Here is a 13,249-nt window from a genome sequence, read left to right as displayed (position 1 = left end):
TTTATTTCCTTTTAATACTCTGTGTGGTGCTTTCCTGGCCTGTGTACATATATACACATATATATACAGCCTGTGTGTGTGTGTGTGTGTGTGTGTGTGTGTGTGTGTGTGTGTGTAGTTACTTGATCAAATAGAGCACATTTTAGGTGACAATGGTGGTGTCAAAACGACCATGAAGAATTAACTTCACATTAGAAATTCTGGCCCAGTTGGGAATTTGACTTCTTGACGGTAAATATAGATTGTTCGTATTCATTGTCAGGTAAGTTGTTTCTTAAGAGTTGGAATATCACAAATGATCGAAAAGCTGGTGTTTCGACTTGTGCTGATGTAAATTAAATCACAGGTGTGGAATCTTGGGGCTTGCGATGAAAATCTGCTAACACAGTCAACTTCAGGCATGTTTTATTTTATAGAATTAATCTGTAAAAAATGAATCCTGGTGCAAAACTATGTGTTCTAATTAATAGTCCCAATTAAGAACCTATAGTCCATTAGTGGACTGAATGCTTAATGACTCTTGAGGTGATTTAAAAATATGGAAAATGTGTCTGCTTTGTGGTTACTCATATAAAATTACTTGGGTAAAGTGGCACCTGGGTGGCTCAGTTAAACGTCCGACTCTTGATTTCTGGTCAGGTCATGATATCACGGTTATGAGATCGAGCCCTGCGCATTCCATGCTAAGCGTGGAGCCTGCTTGGGATTCTCTCTCTCCCTCTCTCTACCCCTCCCTTACTGTCGGTCACGTTCATGCACACTCTCTCACTCTCAAAATAAACAAAATAGAATTACTTGGGTAAGGAATCCAGACATTTAGGTGTCATAGATAATGTAGGCTGATAATCACACATGCTTCTAGGAGCAGGCCTATCCCATCTCCCTACCCTACGTCACTCTGACCCCAAAGCATCATTGGAACTCAAAAGAGGATTCCAGAGGGGTTTGCCCTGATTCTAGGTAGGCTGGCCTCGGTCCCTACTCTTCACTTACCACATCTTTTCTGCTTTTGTGTCTTCTCTTTAGTTTTCACACAGCTGGCATGTCCTTTTTTACAGCCCCTTCCATTTTAATTTTCTGCCATTTACCATCAGTCTGAGTGCACTGGTGATCTGCAGACTCATTCTGCTCATCTGATGGGGGGGGGGGGGGGACAGTAACATGCTCAAGATCCCAGGGCCTAGGAAATGACAGACCTAGGTTCAGTTCCCAAACTGAACTGTGATTTTCAAAGCTTCAGCTCTTTCCATAGAAATGAATTGGGAGACACACGGAATGTCTCTATGTAGTTAACAAGCACAGCACAGCAAACGCTTAAGGTCTTAAGCTGTACAGAAAAAGGCCTAAGAGCTTCCAGACTGATTTTGTTTTCAAAACAGTTTTATTGAGTTAGTTTATATACTATAACATCCACCCTTCCGTGGTGTGTAATTCAGTGTCTTTGAGTAAATCCACAGATTGTGCGTCTGTCACCAGTCCAATGTTAGGCCATTTTCATCACCCCAGAGAGAAATCATCAGCGTTTAAGACTGATTTTAAAGCTAAGATTGTTGCAGTAGAAGCCAAAGTCTGGCTCCCAATCATCCTGTACACTGGGTCAAGGGAGAAGCCGAGCTCCTGGACCAGTCCCCTAGTGGGCAACAGAGTTCTTGACTGTGTCCCAGAAACCTTCAGAACAGTCATTTCTGACCCTGGTGGGTTTTTGTTTTTTTTTTTAATCATCCAATTTTGATAAACTGTCTGACATTCTTCTGCCCATTGTAATAAGAAAACGACAGGATTTAAGTTTTTTCCAAGCACATTTATGTTTTTGATTTTTCTACAATATGTCTGCCACCCCCATTCTTTTGATTGGAGAATCATGTGCATCTCCAGACTTCTAGGTCATCTTCATTGCAGGTTTGCTTGAACATATTAAATGAATCCATACAGTCATGATTTGAAGTGACTCATGCATTAAGCAATTTCATGTGTAAACTTAAAGTGATCCTAGCCAGTGAGCACTACCAACAGCCAAGTGTTTTCCTTGGATCTTCCTTCTCTTTTCCTTAATATTCAGCGTTGGCCATTGCCTCCTTTCTGTTACCTACTTTATGCTTCTTGAATTAAGCTCAGTTACATTACATAGCAATTTATGCATTTGTTCTTTTTTTTCCTGCTATGTGGTATAGAAAGTTTGGGGCTGGGGAAATGGGTAGTGGGATGGGGAAGAACATTAAGAAAATAGCCTTGTCATGGTAAGAGCAAGAGCCCCCCCTTTTGCCCACCCTGGCCCTCAGCACCTTTACTGAAGACATCTGCAAGGAGGCCAGGGAGTCAGAGCCTAGCCTTGAGAACCGCATGGGGGCCTGGCTCCAAGTGACCATCTTGGGAATAATTTTGTGGGAAAAAGTTAATGTTTTTCTTATAAGATGAAGCATCTTCCTTCTTACATTTTACTGACAACATCTTCGTTTCCAGTAATATTACAGTGTTAGCATGGTATTTAAGTGTTGTTCTCAGGTTACTTTTCTGTATATATAATTTAGAAGAAGATTATGTTCTAAAGTGTTGGACTAGGAAATACTTCCCTGTTTTCATATGTAAGTCAGCGACTATGGTTTAGTGTATACATTTAGTTTACACATTGTCTTTTTTGTATGAAATAAACACTTTAGTTCTCAGTCTCTATAATTGAGGATTTGGGGATTTTTTTTTTCTTTTTTGCCTTGAATTAAAAGCCATGACAGCACTAAAAGTGGATTCTGGTAGGCCTACCTCTTTTTTTCCATTAGCACAGTTCTCAGTTTTTATTGTTCATATTTCTTTTGGAGCATTCCTCTTATGCTTTGAGTCCATTATCAGGGTTCACCCATTCATTCATCCATCAGTGTTTACTAAGGACCTGTTATTTATAAGACTGCCCCTGGTGTTCCAGAGATGAAAAAATACTACTTATCTTTGAGGAGTCACAGACTCACTAAGCAGTGAAATTAAAAAAAAAAAAAAAAGAAAAAGAAAAGTGAAATGTACTTTTTAGGTGCCATGATAATTACGTTTGGGAACAACAGAGGAGGGTGCATGTACCTCAGACAGGGTGTAGGCATGGGGGCTTCAGGGAAGGCTTCCATCCGGAAGTGATTCTTGAGCTGATCCTGAAGCATAGGGATTTGACAGGTGGAAAAAGACATTTGGGGGTGGGGGCAAGGGTAAAGGCATGAAGGAAAACAGAAGTATGGCATCTTCATAGTGCTGTATGGTGCAGTCAGGGTCAGAGTACCTGAAGGGTGGTGACTGATGAGGGTGGAGAGGTCTTGGGCCAGGTCGTGGAAATCGGGACTCTGTTCATGATGAGGAGAGCCGCTGATGGTTAAGCAGAGGAGAGGCTGCTCAATGGTTAGTGACTGCACTGTTGGCAGGTCCCCAGAGGAGATCACCGAGGAGGCAGTTGGAAGTCTTGCTGGTGGGAGACAAGAAGAGCTGGGACAAAGGCACTGGTGGGGTTTGTAAGATGAACCCCTAGTTTCCAACCTTGCCGTCGAGGTTCATTGGTGTGATTCCACTGTGTGAGATAAAACATAAAGGAAAACTGGCACATTTGGGGTGGTGGGTAATGTGGACGTGCTGACTTTAGTTTTATTCATCTAGATTCTTTGTCTTGGGAACTGGGCATATTCCGATGCCCCTACTGTTCTTGATAGACACCCCACTGTGCCACTTCTTTTTGTGTATTTTCTTAATTATCCTTCAGTTGGCAAACAAATTATTGGTAAGCAAATTAAAAGCAAACCTGTATGAGTTAAGAACGAAACTGCTAAATTAAATGAAAAATGTTACTTTTCCTTTTTTTTTTTTTTTCCTCTAATGAGTGGGTTGTGTGTTATCTCAGTACAGGAGTAGATTGGAAAACCATCTTTAATGAAAAGACGTAGCCTTTCTTGTTAGCATAACTCTTGAGGAATCCTGCTAGTGATTGTAAAAGAACTATCTAAACAGAAAATTTGGAGCTGGAGGGAAACTCAGCAGCTTGGACCGCCATTCTCCATTTATAATCAGGGAAAATGGATGTCAGAGACGATAAGTGATTTCCCATTGTCACACATGTGTGGTGCAGGGACCTGTCAAGCTCCTTGGCTCAGTGTTTTTTCCTCCATACCTTGAAGACAACCTACAATAATCCCATCAAGATGACGGAGCAGAGTGGAAGGCTATGTAATCTCTGGTAGACCCAGAGTCACCTGGATTCTTGACTTGAATCTTACTTTAATTAATCTCCCTGTTCATCAGTCAGCAAGTATTTGCTGAGTCGTATGGAAGGGATGCTGCCCCAATTATTATAAAGCTTAAAGATAAATAAGAGGCTATTTTTCTCTTTAAGAAGTTGCAGGTTAGTTTTTCAGATAACTCATTATGGGGCTGGCAACTACTTATAAAATGCATAGCTTGTCTGACATAATTATGGGCATGTAGTATACACACATGCACAGAAACAGTACAAGAAGACAAAGCCATATAGTATACTGTTCACTTTTAATTCTTTTAACCTTACTGTTTTTTGTTTTTGTTTTTTATTTTTGCTTGTTTGTTTTTGTTTTTTGTTACCTTGTTCTCTCTGCACAGGGGGGCAGGTAGTTTTCTTGCGTCCCCTTGGAAATGCTTATATGCCTGTGAGGAAATAGGTTAAGCCAAACGGTTAGAAAAAGAATGTCGATTGCCCTTTTTTTTTTCCAATTTATTCTCAGTGAGTCTCAATTAGGGAGAACGATCTGGTAAAAATTTTATTTAGGTTGGTAATTGACATAAATATTTTCAAGAGGGCATTGGAAGAATGGTTTTTAAAAGCTTTAGTTCTCTCTTCATTTGTTTTGGTATTCCTGTTTTGCAGTGGCCCTTCAGTGTTTCTGGACATTTCTGTAGCTAACAATTTTGAAAAACTTCACCTTAATTTGGAGTTGTTTAGTTAATAAGTGTACTAAGAAAACTTACTGCTATTCTAAAGTGAAGCCTGCTTTTATGAAATAGTTTTTTTCCCACAATTTTTTATATGTTTCTTTGTGCTTTTTGTGTTAACCTGTTCCCCTCAAATAAGAGTATTTAGTATGTTTTGCACTGTACTGAGTTTAAATGTAGGGTAGAAACTTAGCCACTTAGTGATAGAAAAGCTTCTTTTAACAAGTTTAAGAGCTTGCAGTTGATAATACTTTGGATTTTTCTGTAATTTTAAGCTCCATTTATTCCACAAATACTTAAATGTCTGGTGATCATAGACCAGGTTTTGGAGATACAGCAGGATATTGTATACACAGAGTCCTCACTTCCAAGAAGCTTCCCTGTTGAAGCTTTGCTAATGTCTATCTAGTGAGGGCATATATACTCTGGAGTGTTTACACCAGAGTACAGCTTAGGAGAAACAGAATGCCAGACGCCCCATTAGAAAACCAGAAAATCTGGTTCTGGCCCACGTGGGAGGCATCCCTGCGAACTCTTGTAAAAGTGCTTTGAGATCATCATCTGATGAAAGCCTCCATAGTTTAATGTGTGAGGGTGATCATCAAGGATTGCCACATTACTTCCAGACAGCAGATAAAACACAGCAATGGGGATTGCTGAAATGCTGCGGGAATTGGATTTACATTTGTTAAAGCTGACCCAACAGACTGAGAAAGGCAAGCTAATTACCAGGGAAGTCTAATTCTGTTTTTTAAGTGTACGGGTTGGGAGGATGGAAGAAATGACATGTTCCTCCTTTTTTTTACCTCTAACCTGTTATTCATCCGCTGTACACAAGGTATTTTGAGTCCTCACTTAGCACCTTTTTTGAGATTTAGAGATAGCTGGAATAGAGCTACTTGGGTTTGGGCTGGTGAGGGGGCTTGAAATTCAGATCTCATCCAGGAACTGTCATGACGCCCATGGATCAACCACAGACCCATCAGCTGGGTGAGGTCTAGGAGGACTTGAAAAAATTAACACCTACGGTATGAATGGAAGACAGAAAAATAACAGGGAAAATGCAGCGGATCCATTGGATATCTTTATCGAGCTGCCAACTGCACTACGAAGCCTACCGAAAAGCTTGCTGTGCATTCAGTAACGTCAGCTGAGCAGAAGTGCTCTGTCCTTCCCCAGCTGGTTAACAGGACACCATTGGGCTTTGCCTAGGGAAAGAAATAATTAAGGGAAAGGACAGGGCAGCAGTGGAGAAGGAAGGAGAGAGGGAGCGAGGTACGTGGGCTACCTAGGAGTGAGGTGTATGTGTTTGTCTGTCCTTTGTTGAATCTTCTCCTCCCTAAAGTCACACCTCCTCTCTAGTGAGGAGTTGACTAAGGGGTATTCTATTTTAGTCTGCAGCCTTCCCATCTGGTGTCTGGATTCCTTCTAAGCTTCCCCCAGTGGGGGAATGAGGATGGGGTATTAGTCTTTCATGCTGTCTCCTTTCAGGCTTCCCTGCAGAGCCCTTTATAGTATTTATTTAAAAACTGCTATTTTTGTGAGTCAAAATGGTCAAATGTCAGCATTTTCAAATGATTCAGTGTAATAAGTCAACCCTTTTGATTCTCAGTCTTTATCACGCTCTCCTCCTCTTATTCCTGCTCCTTAAATACTTTGTTTATAATAATAGCTGCCATTTATTAACACCCACCACGTGCTGTGGGCTTCGCAAGGAAGTCATGGTGTCCATTTTGCCTGCGAGAGACTGAGGCTCAGACGGTTGGCCAGTTGGCCCAAGATCACCTGTCTAGTGATTGGCAGGGCTGGGACTCAACCCAGGACTCTTTGGTTCAAGCCTAGAACCCTTTTGGTGCTGCTGTATCCCACTGCATTTGTTCCCTTGAGTTTTATCCTTGGTCCTCATGCTTTGTATTTCTGGCACAAATAAATGAATCTTTGGCCGGACTGATGGATAAAGGGGATTTTGGTGGATCACCCAGCCACTTCAGAAGAGGGTGTTTGAGATTATAAAGTATGAGCAGGTTATTTTCAGAAATAGTGTGGTGTTTAATTACACTTAACTCCTGTCATAACTCACAGCGAATGCCTGTCATGGCAGCCAAATTAGAACTTAAGTTCGGATATTTGGGCCTTAAATCTGTCACTGGGGCCATCGCCTTAGGAAATGTCATCTTCATCTGAACCTCCACTTAGGTGTCCCTTCTCTCTAGGCTTTGAGACAGACCTTAATCTTTTCCTTAAAACATCCCGGAGACTTTGTTTTTCCTCATCCTCCCTCCTCTCCTCAACTCTTTTTCTTCTATCCCTTAAAAGTCCAGTGAGTGTGATCTAGACTCAGTCTCGCTACACCTGAAGAGAATAGTTTATTTCCATGGCAGAATTCCTTCCAGGGATTTCTTGGGAAATTTATGTCTTTTCAGATCCCCGGAGCAATCAGGTGAACGGGAAAAAGCGTGTTGCAATTCTCCTGTGAGAATTAAACAATTAGCAATAGAGACCGTGGTAGACTGAAGGAACCCACTGATGTTGAGTGGAACGTGAACCTGTGGAGCGAAGGATAAGACTGACATTGCCCAGAGCCAGGACAGGGTAGGAGCACAGAGGAAAGAACTGGTCGTGATTGCTTGTAGCTGTTGCTATGTTATAAATATGTGTTTGTGGCCCTGTCTGCTGCTACCAGTGAGTCATCGTTGCAAATAAAATAAGTTTATATACATAGCATATTGTATACAAATCCTGTGAGCGGTATTCCAAGAAATATGTTTCTGAAGCAGAATAAGTCTTGGAAATGGCAACTGCAACACGGGATTCGGTGTAGTGCGGTTAACCTTCCTCATAGATCCAAATGCAGGTTATTTCAGAGGTCAACAAACTTTTTCTCCAAAGGGCCAGATAGTAAATATTTTAGGCCCTGCAAGGCATATGGACTCTGTCAGAACTATCAGCTCTGCTGTTTTAGTGTGAAAGCAGCCGTAGACTATACGTAAAATGAACAAGTGGGGCTGTGTTCCAATGAAACATTTATTTACCAAAACAGACTGCAGGCTGGATTTGGCCAGCTATTGGAATACTACCCAATAATGTTCACTGGCATTTCCTAGCATTTGAATGTTTGTTATAGGCTACAATCCTTTGTAAATAACACTATTTCTTACATATGTAACATTTAAAAAACAAAAATATATATACCCATAATAATGAGTAAAGAGTATTTGGAAGTATTTTAAGAAAAGCTATAATTTGGGGAATTCTGGAGAAATTCCTGGAAATTCCCATCTCTCATCCCTAAGTCCCAAAGATTAGTATCTGTTGAGAATTTGGATACGCCTGGGGAAGGGGATCTGCTATATCTCCATGCTCCTCTCTGCTTCCTGGTTCAGTCAGCTTTTATCTTTTCTCAGCCTTGTATGGCTTTCCTTTTTTTTTTTTTTTTTTTTTTTTTTTTTCCCTCCCTGCTCCATGGTGTCCCCTGAGTTTATCAGTTGTCTAGGGCATGTGACCTAGGTTTGTGCCACTGGGAAAGTGGTAATCTTGGGAACCGGCCAATATCTCCATTGCCTTTCTCCAGCATTACTAAGCAATCATACCTGTCTTTCTCATGTATTGAAGTGTCTGGAATAGATTATTCTTCAAGGATACTTGACATTGGTTGTAGTGAGACAAGAGGACATTTGTAGTGTGATTTTGTAGATGGCTTGTGTGATTGTTTGGGATTGGTGTGCTTCCTGCTGTTCCTACCACAGTGCTTTAGCGCTTTCTATTATTCTAAGGAGTAGAAAACAGGAAAGGGAACTGAGAATATTTACTATGAGCATTCAGCTCAGTTCTTATAAAGAGTCACGATGCAATTTTACTTAATGGCAGTTAACATAGATTTTGGAGTCTGAAAAACTTGAATTGATTCTTGGTCTTGCCACTTATTAAAAATTATGATCTTGGGCAGTTATACTTAACCTCTCTAACATTGTTTTCTTATCTTTCAAGGGGGAATAATAACACCTTCCTCAGTTTTTGTGCTGTTAGGATTAAATCAGATAATGCAAGTGTGCGGTTAGCACGGTTCTAGAACTAAGGGCACGCTAAATGATAGCTGGCGTATATTAGTAACTTTCAAAGGTGGAAGGTATTTACCCTGTGTCATGGGAAAGGAACCTGAAACCCATAGAAGTTAAATGATTTGGGTAAGATCACATTAAATAGGTTGGAAAACTGGGTTTGGCTCTTCCCTAAGTCCATGTTCTTACAACCATATGGTGCTTCTTAAAGTAATTTCAGTTAACAGTAATTTTACAGCAAGATCCACCATGGTTTATTTGGGTTATGGGGCTGGGTAGATAAACAGGGAAGGTATGGGTTGATGTCTTTTTTTAAAAAATTTTTTTTTTAATGTTTATTTATTTTTGAGACAGGGAGAGACAGAGCATGAACGGGGGAGGTCAGAGAGAGAGGGAGACACAGAATCTGAAACAGGCTCCAGGCTCTGAGCTGTCAGCCCAGAGCCCGACGCGGGGCTCGAACTCACGGACTGCGAGATCATGACCTGAGCCGAAGTCGGACGCTTAACCGACTGAGCCACCCAGGCGCCCCTTTTTTAATTGAAGTATAATTGGCATAAAACAGTATCTTAGTTTCAGGTAGATAACACAATGATTCGAAATTTATGTATATTGCAAAGTGATCACTACAATGAGTTTCCTTAACATCCATCACCGTACAAGGGATGATGTCTTGAAAGGACAAGACTTTTCAGTATTGGGAAGCTACAATTTCTGGAGGCCAAGGATACAGTTATAATTAAATACTTGAGGAAACTTGTCCTGAATTTTTTTTTCTTCCTGTTGCTTAGCTGCTATGTTGACTGCCAAGAACTTGTTTGATTTTAAGTATCTTTTATGCTTGCCTGTTACTCGGGTCCCATCATATTACAATAACTTTTAAGAAACTATGCATGTTCTCTTAAATTGGATTAAAGAAAAATATACTGCTATGTTAAACCTGCATTTGGAGTAAGAACTTTTTTTTTTTTTTATTTCTCTTTCTCCCCTTTCCTCACTCTCACCCTTCACCACTTCACAGGAATGTGCCTCTAGCTTCTATAAAGGGTCAGATTTTCATATGGCACGATTAGCCACCAATAATTAAACCTCAATAGCCAAACAAATGAGTTGGCTAAGATTTTAGGAAAAAACTCAGCTCAATGGAAGTTTTGGGACAAGATGCTGAAGTTTGCTACATAGATATTTTTTAGCACTTCCCCCTCTCCCCCTCTCTTCTCTCTCTTTCTTTTGGTTTGTTTTTATTTTTTTAATCACTCTTGGGGTTTTGTGCGTAACTGCTTTCCACTACCTTTCAGGCTCTGCCAAGCTTGCTTATTGGCATGAAGTATATTTGTGGGGAGATGGGTCCTGAGTAGAACGTTTGAAGACCTAAGTTTCTGGCATTTGCTCTCCACTTAGCTCCCTTTTTGCCAACCTGTTCTTCCTTGTGGTACACCACTGTTTTGACTTCAATCCATGGTTGAGAGCCTGATGAATTCTAAAGCAAATCTTAAATTACGTTTAATTTGAAGAGTTTTATCCGATAACTCCTGAGCACCAACTATGTGTTAGGTATTGGGAAGGAATGATATAGCAGAAGGATAATATGTGAATCTCTTCTAGTTTTAAATTGGCTGTGAGACAAACCCTGTTCAAGGCAGGGGATCAAGTGCCAGGTTGAGTCATATAGAGTAAAAATACTGGAGGAATCGGAATGGAAAGATCTGGACAAAAGAAGAATCCTTAGAGAAGGCTGAACAGAGACAGGAGAAGCTGAGCCTGCTCTTGAAGGAATTCCTTGCGGTGAAGGTAATAGGTAAGACTGGGGAGTTGGAAGGGAAATAGAAGCACCTTTGTAATTAAACAGTCAATCTCTGATCGTTCTTCGGAAAGAATCAGGAAAATATGCACCCGTGTTTTCTTATTTTCCTATTGTCTAAAGCCCCTTCCCAAACAGTATCTATGACTTAAAGACATGGTTAGTGCCAGGCGGGGTAGCTTAACAGCGGCCCCCTTCTAAAACACAGTTTTTTGCCCAAGGGGAAGGCAACGTCAATGTGAGACCCTGACCACCAAATTTCCCTGGCTCCAGCGGCTTGGAAAACACCGGGATTTTAGCAATTAGTTCTGAAACTGAAGGTTGTGGATGCTGCTTCACGAATGAGTCTGTTTTTACAGATGTCCACTCTAGAAATGGGTTTTTACCCTCTGACTTCACTAAATGATTGCTGAAAATGCAAAATTTCTGGTTGACTTTCCTATGGGGGAGATATTGTTGTCTTATTTTTTGTGTGCCTTTTACATAGCTAGGCTGTCTTTTCAAATTGGTTGTGAGCCTTCATTTAAACTGAAGCAAGGAAAGAGTTGGTATTAGTTGTAAAGCATTCCCCTTGAATTTCAAGGTTCATGTGGTTTTCCTTCCCAATAATTATTTAGGAATGCTGTATTTTGGGTTTGTTTTCTGCTTAGATTTATTTACATGAACGTTTTCTTGGCAAAATGTTCCCTGAGGTTAAAAACAAAAAAAAAGGTGCTGTTTTTTTGAAAGGAGTAAGTTCTTCAGTGTTTTGTGTGACTTATTTGGATGGAAAAATTTGGTTCTAATAAAAATTTCCTCTTCCTTTGGCAAATGTTGATGTTTTTAAAGTCTTCCCAAAGGAAAGGGGAACTTGGGTGGCTTTGTGTTTTTTTGTTAGTTATCTAGACCCCTTCCCTTCCGCTTGTTGTTCTTTCCCCACTATTGTTTTATGAGCCTTTGAACTAGTTCTGTCTATGACTGAGAATGGGTTGGAAGTGGACCTAAACCAGATTGCTTCTGGGTGGGATACACAAGGAACTGGTTACTCTGGTGCAATGGGCTATCTAGGAGCAGCTGGGGGTCTGGAGAGAGACTTTCATTCTGTACCTGTGTACCATTTGAGTGGTTTTGTTTTTAACCAAGTACATATAATAATTAATATGTACAAAGCCTTTTTTTTTTTTTTTTTTTTTTTTTTTGCTGTTTTTGTAATGGGCTGGAGTCCATGGTATATGGGCTTTGAAAGAACTTGATTTTGAAGTTTACCAACATCCTGTGTGTCATTGTTTTTCAGCGCCTTCCATATTTGCCTCAGTTGTAAATTGGCCTTAGTTTTGGGGTCCCAACCGAAAGCCTTGTCAGGTGTGCACTTTGAGCCAGCACACTCACAACTGCGGAATTTTCTTCTCTTAGCTGGTGTTCTTTCTTTTTCCCCAACTGCAGCCCGGAGCCGCTTGTGAGTGTCACATTGCCGGAGCAGAACTACTGGGAAGCTTTTTCCTCCAGGAGACTCCAGGAGCACCTCTCCCACTCCGCTGGTCTCCGGTGAATGGGGGACGAGAGAGCGGAGCTCTGAACCAGAGCGCCCTGCCCGAGGGACCGTGGCGCGACATGACGGGGCACCAGCCCTAAGGTAGCTGAGTCAGCTTACCCAGGAGCTCTCCGGAGCAGCGTTGCCAGAGCCAGCTCTAGAGCCATTTCAACAGATCACCTCGTTTAATGCTCTTTGGCAGAGATCAAATCTACACGGTAAATTCTTAGCCACAGTGATGATTTCGTTGGTTTGTATGAATCCAGTATAAAAAGGTTAGGGCTCTAGCCTCATAGTGCTTAATTCTTGCGTTGCCTTGAAGGTGGGCTTCTCTCTCTCTGTCTCTGTGGCAGAGCTGCTCGGTTATTCTTTAACTTTGGCCAGTTTATTCCAATATTATCAATATTTCCCTACATACGAAATACTTCTCCCGTTCTTTCCCCCTTATGGGGCCACTTTTCTTTTTTTCTCTTTCAGACGGACTGTGTTTCATGGCAGTTTTAGAATGACAGCAAGATTGAGCAGAAAGTACAGAGAGTTCTCCTGTACCCCCTGGCCCCATACACAACCTCTCCCACTGCAGCAGGACCCCCTTTTTTCACCCCTTTGCTTTCCATGGTTTGTTGCCCACAGTCAGCCGTGGTCAGCAGATGAAGCAGATGATCCTCCTTCTGATATGTGGTCAGCAGGTCAATAGTAGCCTAATGCTAGGTCACAACGCCTACGTCATTCGCCTCACTTCATCCTATCATGTAGGCATTTTATTATCTCACATCACCACACAAAGGGTGAGGTATAGTGCATAGAAAATATTTTGAGAGAGAGAGAGAGAGAGAGAGAGAGAGAGAGAGAGAGAGAAAATGTTTACATAACTTTTATTATAGTCCTGTATGTTGTCATTGTTTTATTTCACTATTAGTTGTTGTTGATCTTCTCCTGTGCGTAACTTAC

The 13,249-nt window shown here is 41.1% G+C and overlaps 1 protein-coding gene across 4 annotated transcripts in view; it reads left to right on the top strand.

Moving 5' to 3' along the window:
- The window catches only part of ACVR1 (activin A receptor type 1), a 142,055-nt gene that overhangs the window by 41,211 nt on the left and 87,595 nt on the right, over positions 1-13,249 (top strand). Inside the window, exon 1 of one of the 4 annotated variants that reach the window (XM_086718645.1) lies at positions 12,225-12,400. The exons of 1 other annotated variant lie outside the window; for it this stretch is intronic. The gene's annotated coding sequence lies outside the window, so the exon portion shown is untranslated. Of the gene's footprint in view, positions 1-12,224; positions 12,517-13,249 lie in introns of those variants that run through there. 2 more of the 4 variants (XM_086718644.1, XM_086718646.1) reach the window with 2 other exon arrangements.

The sequence above is a fragment of the Puma concolor genome, chromosome C1, assembly GCF_028749965.1.
Source record: "Puma concolor isolate L17-30 chromosome C1, mPumCon1.1.hap2, whole genome shotgun sequence".
Lineage (NCBI taxonomy): Eukaryota > Metazoa > Chordata > Mammalia > Carnivora > Felidae > Puma > Puma concolor.
This window is presented reverse-complemented; position numbering and strand designations above follow the sequence as displayed.